Source organism: Vombatus ursinus, unplaced genomic scaffold (assembly GCF_900497805.2).
Source record: "Vombatus ursinus unplaced genomic scaffold, bare-nosed wombat genome assembly UNPS02014932.1, whole genome shotgun sequence".
NCBI classification, from domain to species: Eukaryota; Metazoa; Chordata; class Mammalia; order Diprotodontia; family Vombatidae; genus Vombatus; species Vombatus ursinus.
In genome coordinates this window covers 15,233,377-15,247,978 of record NW_020954710.1, presented here as the reverse complement: position 1 = coordinate 15,247,978, position 14,602 = coordinate 15,233,377, and the positions used below count along the sequence as shown (strand labels likewise).

General features: G+C 41.9%; 1 protein-coding gene and 1 long non-coding RNA gene across 4 annotated transcripts in view; one reads left to right on the top strand and one right to left on the bottom strand.

The window, feature by feature from the left end:
- LOC114029524 overlaps positions 1 to 3,610 on the bottom strand; it is an 11,212-nt gene extending 7,602 nt beyond the window's left edge. The window contains exons 1-2 of the long non-coding RNA XR_003567500.1: positions 3,321 to 3,610; positions 2,937 to 3,017 (exon numbers count right to left, since the gene is read on the bottom strand). This is a non-coding gene — a long non-coding RNA (uncharacterized LOC114029524). The remainder of the gene's footprint in view (positions 1 to 2,936; positions 3,018 to 3,320) is intronic.
- The window catches only part of LOC114029523 (tumor protein p73), a 208,105-nt gene that overhangs the window by 38,373 nt on the left and 155,130 nt on the right, over positions 1 to 14,602 (top strand). The window lies entirely within an intron of this gene.

The following is a 14,602-nucleotide window of genomic DNA, read 5'->3' as shown; positions in this document are numbered from 1 at the left end:
GATGGATGGATGAGCATTTATTAAGCCCTACCTATGTGCCAGACACCATGCTAAGCATTGGAGATACAAACAGAAGAAAGCAAGACAGTGAAGGGGGAAGAGAAGGGGAAGACTAGCTGGAAAGGGGGAGAGGTCCACATGGCAGCATGGTGTTAAAGGTAGCCGGGAAATGGTGCAGTGTCTCAGTTCCAGGAAAAACAAGGCAAAAATTCATCTGTTAGAGCCTACAGGTCATATGGAATATTTGATCAGCTTGGCCCCAGTGGTCAGAACTGTAGAAAGAGCAATGGATAAAACTTGAAGAGAGGCAGATTTTGACTCCATGTGATGAAAAATCTCCTAACAATTACAGCTATCATGAGGCGGAATGGGCTTCCCTCAAGATGGCGTCCATCCCCTCACTGGAAGTCGAAGGCTTGATGATCTCTTCTCAGGGACATTGTAGTTAAGGAGCTATGTTTAGGACTAGAGGGTCACTGAGGCCCCTTGCCACCTTCTCCTCCCAATTCTGTACTTCTGTGACAGGGATTTCTGGGACATTTTCCCTTATGGTGTGGTAGACAGGTTTAGAAGTCAAGTCATATATGGCCTTTGTAGGCCACTAGCCGGCATGGAGGATGGAGTCCTTCACCTGGAGTCAGGAAGACCTAAGTTCAAACACTTCCTAGCTGTGTGACCCTGGAAATCTATCCACCTCTGCCCTGAGGATTACTGAGGACCAGAAGAGAAAGTATTTATAAAGTGTTTTATCAACCTTAAAACACTCTATAAATGCTGGCTGTTGTTACTGTAGTTTTTGTTGATGGTGGTGGTGTAGAACGGTAGTCTCCAAAGGGGTGGAATGTGCAAACCCCAGGAATTGGCAAAGATAATCCTTGGAGGTGCAGGAAGAAAATATTTAAATTTATATTTCTATTAAAAACTTTAAAAAAGATTTAAGCTTTATGTGTATTTAATAAACAAATTGACTGATGCTCTTACATAATCCATACATCTCGGTATTCAAGGTATCCTGAGGAAAGAGTGGGAGTGCCAAACTGTGCAGGGGTTGAAGGTCACATCTTCTTTCATTTGTTTGCCTTCAGCATATTGTATGGTATTAGAATCACATCCAAAGGATCTTTTTAGGTTGCGTGTCTGGGAGGCTTATGCTTAAAATGCAGAGTACAGAATTTTCTTAACAGTGTGTCTTCTTTGTTGTGTGTCTGGTTAGGTGAATTTATGGATTATATTCAAGGCAACAAACACTTATAAAGCACCTACTATGTGTCAGGCACTGTGCTAAGCTCTGGGGATACAAAGAAAGGAAAAACCAGTTCTTGCCCTCAAGGAGCTTACAATCTAATATCTATATGTAAACAAGATATAGAAAGGACAAATTGGGGGTAATTGACAGAAGAGTTAAGGACCAATAAGAGGGATTGGAAAAAGGCTTCCTGTAGAAGGGTGGATTTTAGCTGAGACTTGAAAGAAGCCAGGTGTAGCTGGGTGACTCTGGGCAAGTCACTTAACCCCAACTGCCTCACAAAAAAAAGAAGGAAAGAAAGATGTCAGGAGATACAGAGGGAGGGAAGCATTCTAGGCATGGGGGACAGCCAGTGAAAATACAGGGTTGGGAGATGGGGTGTCTTGCTTGAGGTACAGTGAGGATTATCTAATCTTAAAGTAACCCTTGAAAAAGAGGTGAAATGCTTTGAAAAGATTCCAGTAGGGAATTGGTAGATTGAAGATAATTCCGATAATGTAACCACAGGCAGGCAATATAGAGAGTGGTAGAATTGCTACTCTTCTCTCTCCTACTATGAAGCCTTCCTCAGCTACTTTCCAAGGTAATAACAGTCATCACAGAACCATAGGAGCTACGTTTTGGAAGGGACCTCAGGGGCTGTTCTAATCCAATACACACCCCAAAGGAATCCCCACTACAACTTACCTAAGAAGTAGGGAGATAAATCATGAAACCAAAACTCTGGAAGAAAGAATTGGAAGGAGAATAAGCAGCATAGATGAGAGAATGGTAAACCCTACCCAAGAAATGATTGCTCCTGAAAATTCAAATAGACTAATGCCTCCATGACACGTTAAGAGGGATGAAAACAAAACCCCAAACATTGAAAAATGATGTAAGGTACCTGTGTAACCCTTGACTTACAGGGTTAATTGTGTGGAATTATTAATCTGATAGCAAAAACTGACCAACCAGGAAAACAGGTCAAGGAGAGAGAATTTAATAATCATTGTACTCGCTAAAAACCATGATTTAAAATGAAACAAATAAAAAAGAAATCATAAATGAAAAACTCATATTTATTAGTACGAAAGGGCAGAAGCAAAGATAGAAAGTAGCCACCAATCACCTCCTGAAAGGAGCAATCTCCAAAGGAAAAGCTCCAGGGTTTTTTTTTCATTATTTCTTTTGGCTTTTAGTTGTTTTTTGGGTGGGGGGAGGGAATGTGGAGGGAGAGGGAGAGACTGACAAGAGAGATGCAGAAAAGGAAATAAAAGGATGGTTTGCACAGAAAAGAGCAGGAAGAAGGTCAGAAAGAAGCACAAATTCACAGGATAGTTTAGAAACTAATGTAGAATTCATTATGTCCTTTTGAAAAAAAGCAAACAGATCTGTAGTTTCATATAGAATCTGCTTTTATGTTCTGCTGATCATGGGGAAATGCTCTCTTTTTCATTATCAATTAATTAATTAACTAATTTTTAGTTTTCAACATTCACTTCCATAAGATTTTGAGTTTCAAATTTTCTCCCCATCTCTCCCCTCCCCCCACCCCAAGACGGCATGCAATCTGATATAGGCTCTACATATACATTCATCTTAAACCTATTATCACATTAGTCATGTTGTAAAGAAGAACTAGATCCAAGGGGAGAAACCACAACAAAGATGAAACAAAAACAAAAAAGAGAGAGAGCAAATAACATACTTTGATCTGCACTCAGACTCCATAGTTCTTTTTCTGGATGTGAAGAGTTGCTCTCTTTTTTTGACGTTTAAGTTCAGAATCCTAAAAATTGCCCCCCAAAAAAGGAAAATTGAGTTTTTGTTGGCAAAATAAGTTATTTAAATATCACATGTAAAAATGTTCACATGTGCATATTTTAAAATATGAACTGACAGTTTCTCTGTTAAAAATTTTCCCAAATTAAGAATTTCAGTGAATTTTGAACCCATTGGTTAAAATATAAAAATGCAACACCATTTGATTGCAGTATGGTCTCCTATAGCTCTACATCAGTCTTCCTAGGAGCCTGTGAACCTGAGGTGATCTCTGAGGTCCCTTCTGGCTCGGGGTCTATGATCCTCTGACCTTTGTTGAGTGTCAAGCTCCAGCCCTGACTCTTCCAGCAAAAGGGCCCTGCCGAGGGGAGGGTACTACCAGAAAGAGCTGGGTCACGTTTCATAGATCATCTTCATTCTGAAAACAGAGAGTGCAACTGTTGGGAGCTGAAGTTTTGCCACCCGCCTGCCTAGAGTGGGTGTTCAATCTTCTGTTGGTGACCTGGTTGGCTTGAACCCTCGGCCTTGAGACCATGGAGATGAGGTGATGCACTCCTTGCCTGGGGATTTCTCGCTGTGCCATTACCCTGGACAGGGCAGAAGGCCCTTTAAGGATGGGGCTGGGCTGGGCTCTGGGGAATTCCTTGGGGACTCTCCTGGTAACATTCCTTTTCTTCTTTCCCCACCCCTGACCGCTCCCCAACTCTTCCTATGAGTTGAGATCCAGTTTAGGGAGCAGCATATGAGCAGTTCTTCTGGGCAGCCTCAGCTGGTTTTAGTTTTCATATCGTGCTCAATCCGGAGGAGGGAGAGGGTGGCTAATTTTATTTTTTACCCCTCTGCCTTTGGTTTCCCCAGAATGGGTCAGGAGACAGTTGGTGGTGGCAGCAGTGGTGGTGGTGAGAGGAATTTGAATAACTGTTTTCACACAGTAGTTTGGTTCTGGTAGCCGGGCCCTCGCTCTTCATCTGTCGTCTTCAGGACTGACTTTCCAGCAGGAAGTCTATAGTTATAGTATCTTTTTCACCCTAAACCACGTGAAGATTACTTAGGAAAGTCAAGGGGTAGAGAGAAGATAAAGTCTCTATCCCCATCCCTGGACCCCATCCAACATCAGGAAGCAGGAAAGCTCCCAAGTTTAGCCACGTATCCCCAAAATGCAAGTAGCAGAAGTGAAGATGGCTGCTTTCTGAGGCTCTGGAAGGCCACTTGTCACCAGCCTGCTCACTGCCCCCACACAAAGCTGAATCTCTTTATTTTCAACAGGAGACAGAGCTGGAGAAATGTTTGTGGGGCAGGTTTAAGGGCAAGTTGTGGGGGTGGGGGTGGGTGGAGGGAAGGCTGAGACTGGAAGGAGACCAAGGCCCGCCAAATTAGGGAGGGGCCCGCCATTTTAAGGAGTGGCTCTGACCTTTCAGCTCTCCCAAGCCTGCTGCCCATCTGACATCATGAACTCAGGGAGGGTGGTCTTCAGGGCATCCCACAGGTAGGAATTTAAATTTTAAAGGGTTAGATTTATAATTGTCCATCGGCTCTGACCTCAAAGCCAAGAAGTAGGGGCTCTTAAAAATACATGCTAAGGGGATACTCCAAGTTTGGCCCACGGGCTGCTCCTACGTTGTTCGTCACAAAATAATAGACTAATTCTGCTAGTTTCTTTGCTGTTCAAGGTCTAGTATTAAACTTAAAAAATTATAGCCAGAATAATTATTTAGCCAGGAAAAAGTATTATGAGATTTATGAATTAATTTGTAAGGGAAGAATGTAAGGTGGGCATGGGAGGGGTGCTAGGTCATTTGCTGCCCCCCAAAATAGTGCTCTGAAAAAGTTGAAAACTGCTTTGGTTAGATGTGAGGAAAGAGGCCTGAAGAGCAGGAGCGGGCAAAGGGGATCTGAAAATCGATGACTCTTCTGTCATTCCTAAAAGACGAGACTGATAGCCATCGATTTCCATGGATTTAGAATTCAAAAAAGACCTTAGGAGCCATCTTTCTTATTTTATTTTATTTTTTCGTTTTGTTATGTGGCATAATAGCTCACTGGTTCCCAAACCCAGTTCTTTCATGCTGCCCACTAGAAGTCAGGTGAGCTCTTGTCTTATACCTGACACTTAGCTAGGTAGGTGCCCTAAGTAAGTCATAAAATGATAGCATTGAGAGCCAGAAAGGACCTTCAGGGTCATCTAGTTCAGTCTCTTCATTTTACATGTGAGGAAACTGAGACCCAGCAAGGACGAATTGATTTGGTCAAGGCCACACAGGTAGCCAGCAACAGAGCCATAGTATTCAACCCTAAGTCTTATGACTGTATGTCTAGTGAAAAGCCATCTTTTTTCCTAATCTTCCCATCTTACAGAAACTGAGGCTCAGAGAGATGAAATTACCTACTAGTACGTTGTAGGTCCTTTAGAAAGTTTGCCTGAGTAGGCGTGTGGTGGGGGTGGGGAATGTCATCATCTAATTCCTACAAGCAGACGGGTACTGGGAACCATCTGAATCAGGAATTTGGTGCTAGAATAAGATTTGGAACCTTAGAGATCATCTAGTCTGACTGGCTTATTTGATCTTTAAAATTTTATTGATGACTTTTGGTGTTTATACCATAATCATTTCTAAATATAGCTCCCCCACTCCAAGGCAGAAGCTATTGTTTTTTTTTAATAATTAAAAAACAAACAATTCAGCAAAACCAACTGAGTCTGTATTTGCAACATTGTCTGCACCCATAGACAACCCCTCATATCCTTACCAAGAGTGGGAAAGTTTGTTTCGGGATCTATTCTCTGGGGTCAAGATTGGTCATTGCATTTAATGTAGATTAGCTGCCTTGTAGTGGTTTTTTTTCCCTTCTTGTTTACATCACTATAATTTTCATATTCAGCATTCTCTGGGTTCTGCTTATTTCATTCTTCATCAATTCACACAAATCTTCCTATTTTTCTCCAAATTCCTCTTATTTGTTGATTCTTAGTGTGTAATAAAACATTCCATTTCATGAACATAATAAAATGCAGTATGTCCTATAAGCATTCTCATCAACCCCATTTTACAAATGAAGAAACTGAGGCCTATGGGGGGGGCTCCATTTTCCTGCAGTTTCTTTGTGAATTGCGGATTTTTGTTGGGGTTTCTCTGGAAAATTCTGGAATTTTGTTGGGGTTTCTCTCCCCTTCTTCCCATTTAAACACTACTGTGCAGTAAGTTCTGAATGTCAGTAATTTTTTTAAAAATAGGGATACAGACTGGACCTGTGATTTCACTAACTTAACGACCTACCAGGTGAACAAACTCCCTCCACCAAAACAGGCTGGTAGTTTCCTTGGTCCCATAGATACTCATGGATATTTACCTAGAACACTGAGAGGTTAAGAAACATACCCAGAGAGGGTCACGCAGCCTGCACGTGTCAGAGACAAGATCGAACTCAGGTCTTCCTGGCTCTGAGACTGGTTCTCTTGCCCTACTACATGGTGCCCCACTTTCATTTAGAACAGTGCTACTATATCTATATATCCATGTGTATCTATCTATATATATGATCTATATCTATCTCTAGATCTAATTATATGTAAGTATATATGTATATAATCATATATGTACAATTATACATATAATATGTAATTTTATAAATAGTTTAAACATAATATATAATATTATATTATTGTAATATAATATAATGTATTATATTATATCTATAATATAATATATGTGAATTTATGTATATAATTACATATGTAATATTACATAAATATGGGTATAAATATACATATAATTTATATATAATACAAACATGTAATTTTGTATCTAAGTATATGTATATAATTATATATGTAATTATATATAAATCATTAAAGTTGTGAATATATATATATTTACATAGAAAAAGGATAAATGGAAAATTACTTTCCTTCTAAAGCTTTCCGCAGATGTCAAGCTTTCTCTTTAAAAGGTGGTTCATTGGAATTTAAAAGTAGTTCATTGGAATAATTTGGAATTCTGTGAGAAAGGCAACTAAACTGTCCATACCCTTTGACACAGCAATCCTACATCTTGGCATATGTTCCCTAAGGAGGTCAAAGTCAGATTAAATGCCAACAATGTGTTAGGCACAGTGCTAGACACTGAGAGGGCAAATCAAAAGCAGAAGCGGTCTCTGCCTTTAAGGAGCTTACATTCTCACTGGAAGCAAAATGGATCCCCATTGGTTGGAAAATGGCTGAATGCACCATGGCGTGTGTGTGTGTGTGTGTGTGTGTGTACATTCACACATGCATATCCATATATATTACATTACAGTTGGATGTAAGGAATTTAGAAAAGAATAGACTCGTATGAGCTAATGCTGAGTGAAGTAAGTACGATCAGGAGAACAATAAATATGACTGAGGAAATGTTAGCGGTAAGGACACAGAAAAGAATATGAACTCTGAGTAATTGTAAAATTCACTCTTGGTCTCTGAGAAAAGCCTTCTCTTGGAGGAGAGGTTATGGTCTGTTGGTACATAAAGTAGGCGTGCTCTGAGACAGTCACCGAATTGGCTGGTTTTGCTTAACGGCTTGTGTTATTTACAAGAAGGGTTCAGAGGTGGGAGTAGGGTGAGTTATTTCTGGAAACATGATGTCAAAATTGAAAAACATCAATAAAATTTACCAAAATATTAAAAGAGACAGAAAACAAAACTGGAACAGAATGAGATAGAAGAAACTTTATGTATTTGCAACACTGCAAAGTCACCTGGGTGACAAATCAGCCTTATCATTCACATTGGAAAAAGAATGGGTCCACTCATCCGTCAGTCAGCAAGTATTAAGTACCTAATATGTGCCAGGCACTATGCTAAGTGTTGCAGATACAAAAACAACAGCAAGAAAATGTCTGCTCTTAGGGAGTTTATATCCTATTGGGGCAGTCAATGTACACAAATATAATGATATTTAGAAGAATACCCCTTGCCCCGACTACGACATATCTAGATGGGGCAGCCTATTGAAGAAATGAGTATTTGCTGTCAAGAGCAGCTGAGGATGTTGAGAACACAACCCCCAAACAGCCTAGACGGAACTTCCCCATCAGATTCTGAGTCCGGTTCATGATCTATTGGTAACATCTGTTTGATGTGTGCATCTGGTGATGCTAAGTGATAAGGGTTCTCTTTCCTGAAATACATACGCCACTCCTGAAACTCCAGTTTCTTTCACTGGTGACCAGGGAGTGTGGTATGACTGAGAGTGACTTCTGTATACCAGTGCTAACAGCTGGAGAGGACCCAGGCAGCAGTCACAGTGATAGAAAGATTACTCATTCCCTGCCTTCTGGGAATTCACAGTTTGACTGTAAAGTGCCCCGAGAAAATGAGGGATGGGGGTGGGATTTAAGTATAGGTCACAGATTTATATATAATGTTCGAGTGGTGTATGATAGCGGTGGGGAACCTGTGACCTCGAGGCCACATGTGGCCCTCTAGGTCCTCAAGTACAGCCCTTTGACTGAATCCAAACTTAACAGAATAAATCCCCATACACTGTATGAGATCAAAGAACTAAAAAGGACTTTATAGGACTCGATGGCAGCTAGGCCGCGCCGTAGTGCACGGAGCGCCAGGCTTGAAGTCGGGAAGACCTGAGTTCAAATGTGTCTTCACACAAGGTAGGGCTGGGTGGCCCTACCTTGTATAGAGAAGGAATGGTAAACCACTCCAGCATCTTTGCCAAGGAAACCTCAAATGGGGTCACGAAGAGTCAGACATGACTGAATAACAACAGTTCAATGGTCTTGGTTTACAGATGAGGAGACTGAGGGCCACAGGGGTGATGGAAATTGCCCTGGTCTTCAAAGGTTGCAAATTAGCATAGCTGGGCTCCACATCCCAGGCCTCTGATTCTAGATTTTTCTACTACCTTTTCTCCTATACCATGCTATTTGTCATTGTAGGATCAGCAGGTCAAAGCTGGATGGTCATGTAGTTGAACCTCTTCATTTACAGAGGGGGAAACTGAGGCCCAGGGTCACACAGTTCATGGAGAAGACCTGAACCCAGGACCTCTGACTCCAGAATCAGACCACTTTTCACCATACCAGGCTGCCTTTACTTGGCAACAAGTATTTGTCATTCCTCTGATACAAACCAATGCTATCAAAGACTTCAACTGGTAGAAATGTCAATTTCATTTGGAAAATATTTTTTCAATTGTTTAGATTTAACAGTTTTAGAAATACCATGGTGTTTCAGAGCTAGGACTTTTGAAGTTATGCAGTCTAATCTCTTTATTTTTCTTTTATTTGGGGGGGAGGATGGTATTAACTATTTTTGTTTTATTTAAAATAGATTTTCATTGATATATTTTCTTTTGGTATCACCTAATTTTTCTCCTATTTTCTTCTCTCTCCCCTTCCCAGAATCCCTTGTTAACAAAGACTTTTTTAAAATCAGGAAAACTAATTCACACATCAAAAAAGTCTGATATAGTAGGTGTTATCTATATAAGTGATACCTATTATTATTATTATTTTTTTTTTTTTTTTTGCTTTTTTGGTGAGGCAATCAGGGTTAAGTGATTTGTCCAGGATCAGTCAGCTAGTAAGTATCAAGTGTCTGAGGTTGGATTTGAACTCAGGTCCTCCTGACACCAAGGCTGGAGCTCTATCCACTGAGCAACCTAGCTGCCCCATCATCATTATTATTGATTATTATTATTATTCTAAAGCTGGAAAGGATTTTGGGAGCCACTGAGTCCAGTCCTCTCATTTTACAGAAGAGGAGGGAACAAGGTCACACAGGTTTTGATAGAAAGCAGGATCTGAACCCAGGTGCTCTGACTCCCAATCCAGCCCCATTTTCCATGTTGAACCACAAAACTCAAACATGTTGTGCATCAGTTCCTCAACTGGTAAGTTCCCTGTCCCTGGAAGTATCCACGTTGCTAGTTATGTTGGAGAGGAGTTGAAAGTTGGACGAGCTCTGAGATCTTGTCCAGATTTAAGCATTCTGTGCCCTGCCCCGGATCTCTCAGGGAGTCAGGATGAGAGCTGGGGTCTTCAGTCCTGGTCCCCGAGGTAAAGGCCAGGACTCTTTATTCTGTACTGGGCTCAGAATTGGCGTCCTCAGGTGTGAGGGAGAAGTTCCTGCTGGTGGCAGCAAAGGATTGCAGATGTTATGTTCAGGGCCTTTTAGGAGCGAGTCCCCCGTTCTGATTCATTGTTCCTCTTCTCCAGAGTAAAGCTCTGCTGGAGAGCATCCGTCAGCTCTTGTCATCCAGAGAGGGGGAAGGTTGCCCTTTGGTTCCATCAGCCCAGCTTCATGAGTCTTCTTAGGCCTCCGGGAGGAATGTGCATTTTTGAGCACTTGCAGGGAAAGAAGAGAAATTTGAATAAGTTGTATGGGAAAGAGTTTTGTTCTGTAGCAACTGAGAATCATGGGATCTTAGAATCAGAGCTGGAGGGGACCAGAGGGGAAAGAATGATGAGCCGAGTGGCACCTTAGAACAGACACTGCAGGAGCTGGGGGAGACTTTGGAACAGAGAATGTCAGTCAGGAGGGCCTCGGAAAGTACAATATGAGGCCTAGGAGAGACCTTAGAACGGAGAACAGAGGGCGGTAGAGTTGGAAAGGACCTGAGATTATGGAATATAGAAGGCTGGAGCTTGGCTGAACTTTACAGGGCCATCTGGTCCAGCCTCTCCTGTTTTCCTGATTAGTAAAGTTAGGCACAGAAAAGGGGAATGACTCATCCAAGGTCACAGGGCCAGTTATTGGCAGAGTAAGGAATTCTGTGTCTGGCTGTCTCTCCTCTGTCCTCCCTCCTTTTCTCTCTTTTTCTATCTCTTCATTCTGTTTCTCTCTTTCTCCATCTCTCTGTGTCTCTGTCTCTATCTCCCTCTCCTCCTCTCTTTCTCCCTTCTCTGTTTCTTTCCCTTTCTTTTTCTGTCTCTCTGTCTCTGTCTCCTTCTTCCTCTCTCCCCCTCCCTCCCCCTATGTCTCTCTCTATCCATCTATCTGCCATTCTCTGTCTCTCTTCATCTATTTCTGTCTTTCCTCCTTCCCTCCTTTTCTCTCTTTCTGTCTCTTCATTCTGTTTCTCTCTTCCTAGGTATCTATCTCCTTCTCCCTTCTCTCTCTGTCTCTCTTTATTTTTCTGTCTGCCTCTCTTCTCTCTCCCCTTCCCACATATCCATCTATATCTCTCTCTCTGTCTCTCTGTCTCTGACTCCCTCATTCTTTCTCCCCCTCTTTTGATCCCTCCCTCCTCCCCATTTATCCATCTATCTCTCTGTCTCTATCTCTTTCTTTCTCTGTCTCTCTGTTTCTCTCCCACTCTCCCCACATAACCAAGTCATCATCTCTTTCTTTCATGTATCTCCTTGATAGCATCCTTTACCCCTGTTCTTCTCTACATTCCTTATTGGTTACACATCGCTACCTACAAGCAAGGATGTGCTTGGAGTCAGCTTGTTAAATTTTCATTGAGACCATTTACACCTTGGAAATCAGAAAATGCTACAAATCAGGGCTTGATTTAGTATTCAGTTGATTGTCTAGACTTAAGAAAGTGATGGAGAAAATCTTAAAAGTTCAGATTAAACTTAAAAGTGTGTCACACATGCAATCCCATACCCAGTTGTTAAACATTTACCAGCACACTCCTTCCTCTGGCCATTGTTTGCTTTTTCCATTAACCTCTATACTGCTCATCTTCCATTCTTTGGAGAAAATATCATTTCAGGTATTCCTACCTTACAGCAACACTGATACAAATTTATTTCAAAAAGGTGAGCCTTTGCTGTTCTGAGAAGCCTAGGTTCTTTTCAGTTTCCTAAGGCAACCCAGCCCACTTTCCTTTCTCTGGTCTAAGGTCCCACTCAGCTCCTGTGAGGTCAGAGTTAAAAATAAAAATAGCATTCACCACTGTGATGGAAGTGATCCAGGGCAAGGTCCTGATTGAGGAGGGATTTTCCATGGATGGTGTGGTCCTCCATATACTATGATTTGCTGATGACATTTTGTCGATTACATCAAGTCTCAGCACATTGCAGAGACTCTGGAAAAAGAACCATAATTACCCAAAGGAGTTTGGTCTGTCCATCCACACAAGAAAGAGCAAATGGATGAAGGTTGCCTATGGCCTGGATTCCGCCATGTATTTGGATGGACCCTCTATACTTGGGAGAGATAGGAGGGATGGACAATGGTCAGCCTAACACATTAATGCTTAGTGGTTGCTGGGTTGATTGGAGTATAGCTACTGGGAGAGTCTTGGACAAGCTACCTTAGGAGGAGACAAGAGGTTAGGAAAAGCTTTTGACATGGGAAAAGTGACTTATCTCTTGAGAAAATCCACAGGCCCTGAGGAAGAAGTGTCCATACCTGCCTGACCAGAGGTTTATGGACTCAGGCCTGGAGCTCCCATACATCCATCATATGATCATAGCTGTAGAGCCAGAAGAGACCTCAGAGGTCATCTGGTCCAACCTCCTCATTTTACAGATGAGGAAACTAAGGCCCAATGTGGTAAAGTGATTTAAGATTTTGGGTCTAGAACTGGAGGTTACCTCAGAAGTCATCTGGTCTGACCTCCTCACTTTACAAATGAGGAAACTGAGGGCCCAAAAGTTTAAGTGACTTGAGCAGGGTAGACAGATACAGCCAAGATTCAGGCTGCCATTCAGCTCCCATAATGCCGAGTTCATCCCTCCACTTGCACCATTTTGCATTCTTATTCTAATGTTTTCTTGTCTCCTCCCCAGCCAAGCTTTTTCTAGGTCGGGCCTACTTTTTCTTATGTCCCAAGTCTGAGTGTGTGTGTGTGTGTGTGTGTGTGTGCATGAGTGTGTTATGCACGTGCTTAGAGCTGTTCAGATTAGCTTAGACTTAGAGAAGTCCTCAGATGCTGCTAGAAGCGAACGTGGAGTCACGTGAAACTCTCCAAAGGAAACAAAGTGAACGTGGTAGGCTGAAACGAGGCATTGTTCGCTTTTGTATAGGAGACAGCTATCACAGTCGATACTGCGGTTTCTGCCCCGCTGCCTTCTTGCTAGAACTTGGCAGGCTGCCCCATGATCTGGAAGCTAAGGAGCGGGTGTGCATGGGTTCGTTGCCTTGCTGAGGGGGCTGTCTGAAGCTTTGGCATGTACGCATGCTGAGAAAGTTAAATCTTGTGTTGTGCAAACTCTACCGGCAGCTAGTAGTCCTCTAATTAATTGTTGTTCACCAAAAAAAAGAAAGAAGGGATGAATGTGGGACTGTGTGAAGTCGAGTGTCAGAAGTATTCGGCTCCAGTGCCCCAGAGTACCCACCTGAAGTGACATTGCCTAATTCTACTCTCTCCAGCTCATTCGCACCGCCCTTTGCTTAGAGGTTTTCCTGCAGAGGTTGCACCATGGCCCAATGGTGGGGATGCTCTAGAGGGGGGTTTTGATCGGGTCTGGGTTGAGCTACGAGGTCTCAGAGGTACCTGCCAACTCTCAGATTCTGAAAGTTGGACTGGATTGGAGCTCATTCCGGACTTAACATTCCCCATGTGCAACATTCTGTTTTGAGTCACCTGAGCCCCAAACCTGGAATGCTCTGCCTCATTTCCTCTGCCTTTTTGAACCCCTAGTTCCCTTCCCACTGAGATCATTTCCAATTTATCCTTTACATAGCTTATTTGTTTGTCATTATTTCCTTGTGGTTCCTTCCCCCCCATTAGAATGTGAGCTTCTCAAGGAATAGTGACTGGTTTTACCTTTTCTTTTTTTAATGTAAATAGTGTTTTTATTTTTTCCAATTTCATGTAAGGACAGTTTTCAACATTCATTTTTTTATAAGAGGGTTTTGTCTTTCTTTGTATGCTTAGTATATGCCTGGCATATAGTAGGTATTTAATAAATGCTCATTGACATCAAGACTTTGCACAGATGCTCCCACTACAGTTGTTCTTTCCCAGTCCTCCTTGTCGTTAGCCTCCACTCTCTGCACTTATTTTGTATTTATCTGTAGACATATTATTCCCTTCCCCCTTGGAATATAAGCTTCTTGAAGGCAGGGACTTTCATTTCTATCTTTGTATTCCCAATGCCTAACACATAGTAGGTGCTTGAATGCTTCTGGAGAGCGGGGGCTGTTTTTGCTTCCCTTCTTTTCTCTAGTACTTAGTACAGTTCCTGGCACATAGTAAGTGCTTAATTAATGAGTGTTTACTGATTGATTACTTGTTGGATTGGATTGAATTGAACTAGCTCGTATTACTTTCCAATCTGTTGCCTTGCTCACTCCTTAGTACATCTGTAAAAATCAGGGACGATTGTGGGTGCAGTGGAAAGACCACTGGTTTGGGACTCAGAGGACATGAATTCAAAACCCACCTTTGATGCTTACAGTGTGACATCAGGTAAGTCATTTATCTTCCCTAGGCCTCAGTTTCTCCATCTATATAAGAAAAGGGTTGGATTGGATGACCTCTGAGGTCCCTTCTACCTCTAATTGTATGACTGTAATAGATTATTATTTAACAGTAAGCACTACGGATGTGACCTCTCTTCTTTCCTTCCTTCCTTCTTTTCTTCTTTCTTTCTTTCTTTCTTTCTTTCTTTCTTTCTTTCTTTCTTTCTTTCTTT